This window comes from Hirsutella rhossiliensis (assembly GCF_020360975.1).
Source record: "Hirsutella rhossiliensis strain HR02 chromosome Unknown scaffold00012, whole genome shotgun sequence".
In the NCBI taxonomy this organism is placed as follows: Eukaryota; Fungi; Ascomycota; class Sordariomycetes; order Hypocreales; family Ophiocordycipitaceae; genus Hirsutella; species Hirsutella rhossiliensis.
Genome location: NW_025408678.1, coordinates 1195160 through 1204464, shown reverse-complemented (window position 1 = coordinate 1204464; position 9305 = coordinate 1195160).

Sequence of the window (9305 nt, the reverse complement as noted above, 5' to 3'; positions counted from 1 at the left end):
TCCTAGTTAAGGGGCCTAGACTAAGGTTAAGGGGAGGTCCTAATAAATTCGTCGCTAGGTCTAGGTAAGCGAGGTCCGGGCCGGCCTACTTATAGCGGGGCTAGCCTACTAGTATATTTATAAGCGCTTTTAAAAGCGCTAATTAGCTAATTAATAAGTAGGTTAACGTAGTTTACTAGTTTAACTAAAAATTAATTATGCCCTTAGCTAGATTTAAACTAACTCTAGCGTTATAGCTAGTAGGCCTCTTAGGTATATAACTACTATACTACGAGGGTAGTACTATATATAATATAAAAGGGTAAAATTATAGTTTTCTTTTATATCGACGATATTATCTAAGCTTATATAAAAGAGGAAGAAGTAACTATTAAGGAGGCTATAAAAGGCTTATAGTAAAGGTATAAGATAACTAAGCTAAGGGAGCTAAAGTAGTTCTTAGGGATATAAATCCTTTAAAATAGGTCCTAACGGACTATCTAGCTTACCTAAGATACCTATATCGATAAGGTCGCTTATAAATTCCTCCTTAATTCCCTTAATAAGAATCTTCCCTTTATACTTATATTAAATAAAGAGCTTTTACTTAATCTATCCTTTTAAGCTAGGGAGTAAGAGAAATACCTATACTAATAAAAGGTAGGCTCCTTACTTTTTTTAGCTATTTCTACTAGACCGGATATCTCTTTTACGGTCTCTTAGCTAGCTAGGTATAACTAGAATCCTAGCCCTAAGTACTAAGAAGTAATAGATAGAGCTATCCTTTATCTTTATTTAACGAGATTATATAGTCTATACCTAGGAGGGTAAGGAAGGAAAATAGCTATCGAAATCTTCTTTTATTTAAGCGATTCGTCTTTTATAAATAATTCCTTAAATAAAAAGAGCTTATAAGGGTATATTATATCCCTTTTTAAAGGAACTATTACTTAGAGAGCTTTAAAGTAAGCTACTATTATAACTTTAAGTATAGAAGTAAAGCTACTAGTTCTTTTAAAAGCGTTAAAAGAAGCGATTTTCCTTAGCTAGTTACTTATATCTTTATAACTATAAATTCCGTCCTTATTAGCTATAGAATATAATAATATATAGACTATATAAATTCCTATAAAGGAAAATAGTAAGCTATTAACCTAGCTATAGTATATTAATATCTATTAATATTAGTTACGCTAAGAGGTCTAAAGGGGACTTATTTCTATCTATTAGGTTTTAATAGTATTAATAAAAGCTAACGGTCTTATAAAGCCCCTATTAAAGTAGAAGCTAGCTATCTTTTTATAGTAAATTAAGCTAGAAGACGTTTAAGAGAAGCTATCCTTAGAAGCTAGCCTTAAGAGTCTATAAGAGGAGCTAATAGTATATATAAGAAAGGAGACGTCTATAGCTAAAGAGAAGAACTAAGACTTATCTTAAAGGAAGGCCCCTAGCTTAATTAGGACTTATTCTTCTTAAAGGCCCCCTTTTTAAGGACTTATTCTTAGTAAAGACCCCCTTTCTTATAAGACTTAATTCCTCCTTAGGCCCCTTTTCCTAAAATAGGTCTAAAAGAGCTTAGGGCTAAAACCTAGATTTCTCGAGTAAAGGATAGGTATAAACTAAGACCTCCTCTATATACTTACTAGCCTAATTATTTAGCTTTACCCTTTCTATAAAGGCAGGCTATAGCTAAGGGGGTATATTATAAAGTATAGCTTAATTTTATAGTTCTTAGAGATATCTCTTAGTAAGAGGGACTTAAGAAGCTAAAGAAACTAGTTTAAAAGAAAGAGCTAAAAAGAGGTATAAAGAAGATAGTAAGGGTATAAAGGGAAGTAAAAGTAGCGATAGCTTCTTATAGAGGTAGCGAGAGATAAGATAGATATACTAGTAACGGCTAGAAAAGAAGGAAAGAATTAGTAAAAAGCTTAGTAGTTAAGAGGATATTAATAGCTTCTTTAAGTAGTATCTTCTTTATTAATAAAAATACTAAATAAGTATAAAAAGGGGCGTTAAATAAAAGAAAGAAGGATAATTAAGGTAATATAATAATTACTTTCTTACTATAATTACTGCCCTTATAAGAATTAAATATCTCTACCTTACTTATTTAACCCCTTACTTTTAATTTTACCTTTATATATTTTATATATATTTCTTATATCTCTCTTTATAAGAGCTATAAGCTTACTATAGCTTATATAATCCCTTAACTAATATTTCTATTAATTTTTAGGAAATCTTAGTTATTATATATAAAGTTATCTTTAACTTTATACTAAAAGAAGCTATAGTTTAGGCCTATATAATAATAGGTCTACTATAATAATAGTTCTATAAGTATAGGATTAAGTATATAAGCTTTATACTTAGTATAAGAGGTCCTTACCTTTATTTTTATAAGAACTATATAACGATTAAAGTAAAAGGAAGGTTAAGTAGTATAACGACTAGTATTATTCTTAAGAGATAAACTTATTAAGGGGTTTATATTAATAGATATAATAGGGTATAGTGTAAGTAATAATATATATATTACGTTAGTAATAAGTTAAAGGTTATAGACTATAGACTATAACTAGGTAATTAAGTAATTAGAATTAAAGATAAGATTATAATAAAGATTATAATAATTATAATATATTAAAAGCTATTAAGCTATTTATTTAAAAGAGTAAAAGTAAGTAGCTATATATACCTATAAAGACTATCCTTAGATTATAGGCTTAGCTATAATTACTAATATTAGATTATATAAAGTATAGTAATCTTATTAATCTTAAATTACTTAGATCTCTATAACCCGCTTAATCCTATATTTATTAAATAGTTATACTAACTATTTATCTATTAAACTATATTATATACTTAATATAGTTAACTATTAGCGGCCTAGTAGCTATAGTTATAATATAATATCTCCCTTCTTTTTAGTCTTATTTATAAGACCTACTCTAGCTACCTTAGCCGCTATATATAAATATACCCTTATTATATTATATATAAGTATATCGTTCTCTATTTCTTTATCCTTTTAGGATATACTACTAATAGTATATCTAGTTATATACTAAAAATTCGTTCCTAAAAAGCCTTTAAGCGCGCTACTCTTATTAAATATATTAACTTAAGTAAAGATCCTATTAATATACTATATACTTAATACTTCAAGGTAAAGAAGATAAATTATTAAATAGCCGAAAATCCTTTACGCTATAATAATTATATTACTAGTAGTTATCCTTATTATAATAGTATTTTAGTAGCTTCTTTTTATAAGTATCTTTTAATTCTTTCTATATATAATAGCTAATATATTTCTTTTAATAACTAAATTATTAGCGAAGTATTATAAGCTATATTTTAAAGAGGAGGAAGTAAGGGAAGCCTTATTAAAGCTTTAAGTATAGCTTATAAACCTTTAGTCGTAAATATTTATCGCCGTTAATCGTTTAGTATATATTTAAAAGATTTAAAATTATATAAAGGAAAAAGGTTCTAAGTTATTTTATTATAGTATCTAAGAAATATATACTAAGGATAGCGTTTTACCTATACTTAATATATATAAGTATTAAGTAGTAAATAACTTATAATTATTAGGCGTTCTTAATAAAGCGAATTAGTCCTTATTTAGTATTAGTAAGGAGTTTATAGAGCTTAGTCCTTTAATCCCTCTTAAACCTTTTAATAAAATTATCGAAGTAGAGAGCTATAGTAGGTTAAGTGCTTAAGTAGTTCCTAAGTATTTTCCTCTAGTCTAGATCCCTTCTACTTAATAAGGTATTTTTATTACTAACTTTATTTTCTTATATTTAGTATTTATTTTACTTTATATTCTTAATCGTTATTAACTTCGATTTTTTCTTATAGTTTAGCGTTTTATAGCGCTAGTTTTAATAATAAGATATAAAATATTAGGTATATCTATATTATTATTAGTAGCGAAAGTTTATAGTTAACTTTTAAAATAAGTTTTTTAACCTTAAATAGTTTAAGTTTCTTAAAATCTAATTTATTACTTAGTTATTTTATTTTAATATTTCGTTCTATAAGGTAGACTATATCTCTCTCTTAAAAGATTAGTCCTTATTATCTTTTCTAATTATAGTAAGTAGATATTCGTTCTTTAATAAATTAAAGTTCTTATTAAATTATTTTAAATTTCTTTATAGCTAATTTACTTATAGTATTACTTATTCCGCTTATAGTCCTTATTAAGTAACCTTAAATACTTCTAGGTTATATCTATAATTAGCTTATATTAGTAAGAGCTTAGTTATTTTTATAACTAAGCTATTATAAGCTAGTTATACTATTAATAGCTATTTAACTTAATTGCTTTATTTATAGCTAATATAGTATTATAAATATTATTTAAGCGTTTAGTTAAGTTATTTTATTTATCTATCTATTTATAGGTAATAAGCTATACTAAGCTTATATTTTATCCTTAATTATATTATAAGAGCTTATTAAAATTTAGCTATAAATATACTTCCTTTATTAAAGATAATCTTATTTAATAGTTTATAATTACTAATAATTATTTATAGGAATATATATACTAGCTATTTTATATTACTTACCTTTTTATATAGTAAAAAGTATCTATACCTTATTAATCTATTAGTAATAATAAATATACTATTATACTTAACGTTAGTTATAGGTTCTTTTAATAGTAATAGCTTTATAATATAGTTAAAAGCTATTAAATCCTATAGTTTCTTTAGTATAAGTAGTAGTTATAATTCTCTTTATAGTTTATATTATTTAGCTTTACTTTATATATAAAGTTTATATTCTTTAATAACTTATTATATTACTTCTTTAAGCTATAAAAAGTTATATTATCGTTTAATCCGTTTTATTATTCTTTAGATTCCTTAGTATCTATATATTAAATATTTATATATATCTTATATAACTTTTTCTTATAATTCTAATAGTATTTAGATTTTATTTTTATATATTAAAACTTCTAAATATTCTATATTATATCCGTTTAATACTTTATATTCTTTTATTTATTTTAAGATCTTTTAGTATATTAAGTTTTTAAGTTATACTTTAAATATAATATTTAGCTATTATTACTAGTAGTTCCTATTTTCGTTAATTTCTAAGAGCTATCCTTTTACTATAGGTACTCTTATATCGTAGTTACTTTATCGACTAAAGGTATTAGCTTAACTGTTTTCTATTCTATTTCTATAAATTATTTTAGAGTTAAATTCTAATAAATATTTAGCTTATTAAATCTATTATCTATTTAACTATTATATAGTTATAAAGTATAAGATATTTTTATAATCTATATAAACCTTAACTTTATTATAACGACCGGTGTTATTCTTAAGGGATAAACCTATCGAGGGGTTTATATTAGTAGATATAATAGGGCGTGGTCTAAGCAATAATAAGTATATTACGTTAGTAATAAGTCGGAGGTCGTAGACTATAGACTATAACTAGGTAATTAGAATTAGAGATAGAATCGTAATAAAGATCTATATTAAAAGCTAGAGAGCTATCTATCTAAAGGAGTAAAAGTAGGTAGCTATATATACCTATAGAGACTATCCTTAGATTATAGTCTTAGCCGTAATCCCCTTTATAGCTTACTATAGCTTACTCGTAAGCTATACTCCTAAGTAGTAATCTATCTATATAAGGCTTACTTATCTTACGTACGCTTTAGGTAAGCTAAGCTTAAGTAACTTCTTATCCTAATTATTATTCTAAGCCGCCTTATTATATAAACGTAGCCGGCTCTCCTATAACCCGCTAACTATAGTCGTAATATAATATCTCCCCTCCTTTTAGTCTTATCTATAAGACCTACTACTACCTTAGCCGCCGTATATAAATATACCCTTATCGCGCGTATATATATTCCCCGTTTTATCCTTTCTATCCCTTAGGATATACTACTAATAGTATATCTAGTCGCGTATCGAAAGATCGTTCTCGTAAGACCCTTAAGTATATTTATTTAGCTAAGTCTATTAATTGTCTTAGTTTCGACGTTATACTATATTCTTTTTATTCGTCGCGTAGCTTCTACTATAAAATGCTAGAGAAATCTTCTAAGTATGCCGAATATATATAGCGGGGTCGTTCCTACGATACGTCGGGCGTAGCGATTAGCTCCTATAGGTAACTTCGTTATCCGGCTTATTATTTATAGCTAACGTGTTTCCTAGTATCCTAAATAAATCTAGAGTCCGATCGATTAGATAAAGAAGAAGAAATTACTAAGGAGCGAATATTAAAAGCTTAAGCTAACCTAAACGAAGCCTTAGCTTATTTAGCGTAGCTTCGCCGTTAAAAGCGCTAGCTAAAGATAAAGGGTACCGAGATAGTCTATTAGGGCCTTCGTTCCTTAGATAATCTTAACGAGGCTAAGCGCTAAGAATCTAAAGCGGTAGTCGATATTTAGTTTATAGGTAGATTTAATATAATTAATTAGAATACTATTAGTTCGTTAGGTAATTTTACGATACTTAAGGTAGATTTTACTAGTAGAACTATCGAAGTAAAGAACCGTAGTAGGTTAAGTGCTTAAGTAGTTCCTAGGTATTTTCTTCTAGTCTATATCCCTTCTACTTAATAAGGTATTCTTATTACTAACCTTATTTTCTTATATCTAGTATTTATTTTACTTTATATTCTTAATCGTTATTAACTTCGATTTTTTCCTATAGTTTAGCGTTTTATAGTACTAGTTTTAATAATAAGATATAAAATATCGGGTATATCTATATTATTATTAGTAGCGAAAGTTCGTAGTTAACTTTTAAAATAGTTTTCTTAACCTTAAACGGTCTAAGTTTCTTAAAATCTAATTTATTACTTAGTCGTTTTATTTTAATATTTCGTTATATAAGGTAGACTATATCTCTCTCTTAAAAGATTAGTCCCTATAATCTTTTCCGATTATAGTAAGTAGATATTCGTTCTCTAACAAATTAAAGTTCTTATTATATTTCTTTATATAATTTTCGTAGCTAATCTACTTATAGTATCGCTTATTCTACTTATAGTCTTTATTAAGTAACCTTAAATACTTCTAAGTTATATCTATAATTAGCGTATATTAGTAAGAGCTTAGTTATTTCTATAACTAAGCTATTATAAGCTAGTTACGCTATTAATAGCTATTTAACTTAATTGTTTTATTCGTAGCTAATATAGTATTATAAGTATTATTTAAGCGTTTAGTTAAGTCGTTCTATTTATCTATCTATTTATAGGTAATAAGCTATACTAAGCTTATATTTCGTCCCTAATTATACTATAAGAGCTTACTAAAACTTAGCTATAAATATACTTCCTTTATTAAAGATAATCTCGTTTAGTAGTCCGTAATTACTAATAATAGTTTATAGGAATATATATACTAGCTCTTCTATATTACTTACTTTTTTATATAGTAAGAAGTATCTATACTTCGTTAATCTATTAGTAATAATAAATATACTATTATACTTAACGTTAGTTATAGGTTCTTTTAATAGTAGTAGCTTTATAATATAGTCGAAAGCTATTAAATCTTATAGTTTCTCTAGTACTAATAGCGGTTATAATTCTCTATATAGTTTATATTATTTAGCTTTACTTTATATATAAAGTTTATATTCTTTAATAACTTATTATACTACTTCCTTAAGCTATAAGAAGTTATATTATCGTTTAATCCGTTTTATTATTCTTTAGATTCCTTAGTATCTATATATTAGATATTTATATATATTTTATATAACTTTATCTCGTAATTCTAGTAGTATCTAGATTTTATTTTTATATATTAGAACTTCTAAATATTCTATATTATATCCGTTTAGTGCTTTATATTCTTTTATTTATTTTAGGATCTTTTAGTATATTAAGTCGTTAGGTTATACTTTAAATATTATATTTAGCTATTATTATTAGTAGTTTCTATTTTTATTAATTTCTAGGAGCTATTCTTTTACTATAAGTGCTCTTATATCGTAGTTACTTCGTCGACTAAGGGTATTAGCTCGACCGTTTTCTATTCCTTTCTTATAGATTATTTCGTAGTCGAATTCTAATAGATATTCGGCCTATTAGATCTATCGTCCGTTTAACTATTATATCGTTATAAAATATAAGATATTCTTATAGTCTATATAGACCTTAACTTTATATTTACTTTTAAGAAGGTAGTATTAAAATTCCTTAAAAGCTTAAATAATTATAAGGAATTCTTTATTATAGATAAGGTAATTAAGTTCTATGCTATATAGCTTCTTTAAGTAGAATATAATTAGTCGTAGTTTTCTTTTATTATCTTTTTATCTAATTTATACTCTTAGAGTAAAGTCTAATATATTAGTTTTAAGTTCGATTTATCGTTCTAGATCGAAGGTAGTTAAGACTAGTTCTTATATAATTATAGTTTTAATATATTCGAAAGCTTTATTAGCTTTATCGTCCTATATAAATTCTTTTTCCTTCTTCGTTAAGTTATATAGTAGTACTATAATCTTTCCGAAATCTTTAATAAATCGTTAGTAGTAATTTATAAATCCTAGGAAACTTTATACGTCCTTAACGTTCTTTAGCGTTAGCTATTCTTTAACTAAGTTAATCTTATCTTATTATATTTATATCTCTCTTAGTAAGATCGTATATTTAAGGAAGTCTACTTCTTATATATAGAACTTACTTTTCTTTAATTTAACTAATAACTTTATATTCTAAAGTACGCGGAGTACCTTATAGACGTATTCCTTATATTCTTCTAGGGTGTCTAAGAAGATTAGGATATTATCTAGGTATACTACTATAAAGATATCTAAGTATTCGTATAGGATATTATTAATTATCTATTAAAAGGTAGCTAGTATATTTATAAGTCTAAATAGTATTACTAGATATTTAAATAGTCTAAATTTCGTTCTAAAGGCTATTATCTATTTATATCCCTTTTTTATATATATTAAGTTATAGGCGCCTTTAAGGTTAAGGGCTATAAACTATTTTTTACTATATAGTCGATCTTATAGTTTTAATATAAGTAGTAATAGTATTCGGTCTTTTATAATAATATCGTTTAAGCGTCTATAGTTAATAACTAGTTATAGCTTACCGTTTTTCTTTAAAATAAATATAACTAGGTAGCTTACTTTAGATATTAATGTTTATATATATCCCTTTTATAGATTCTTATCGAGGTAGTTATATAGCGTTTATAGTTACTTTTTATTTAAGTTATAGATCTTATAGAACGTCGGCGTTATTCTATCCTTAAGATAAATTTTATAGTCTTATTAGCTATATTTAGGTAACCCTAT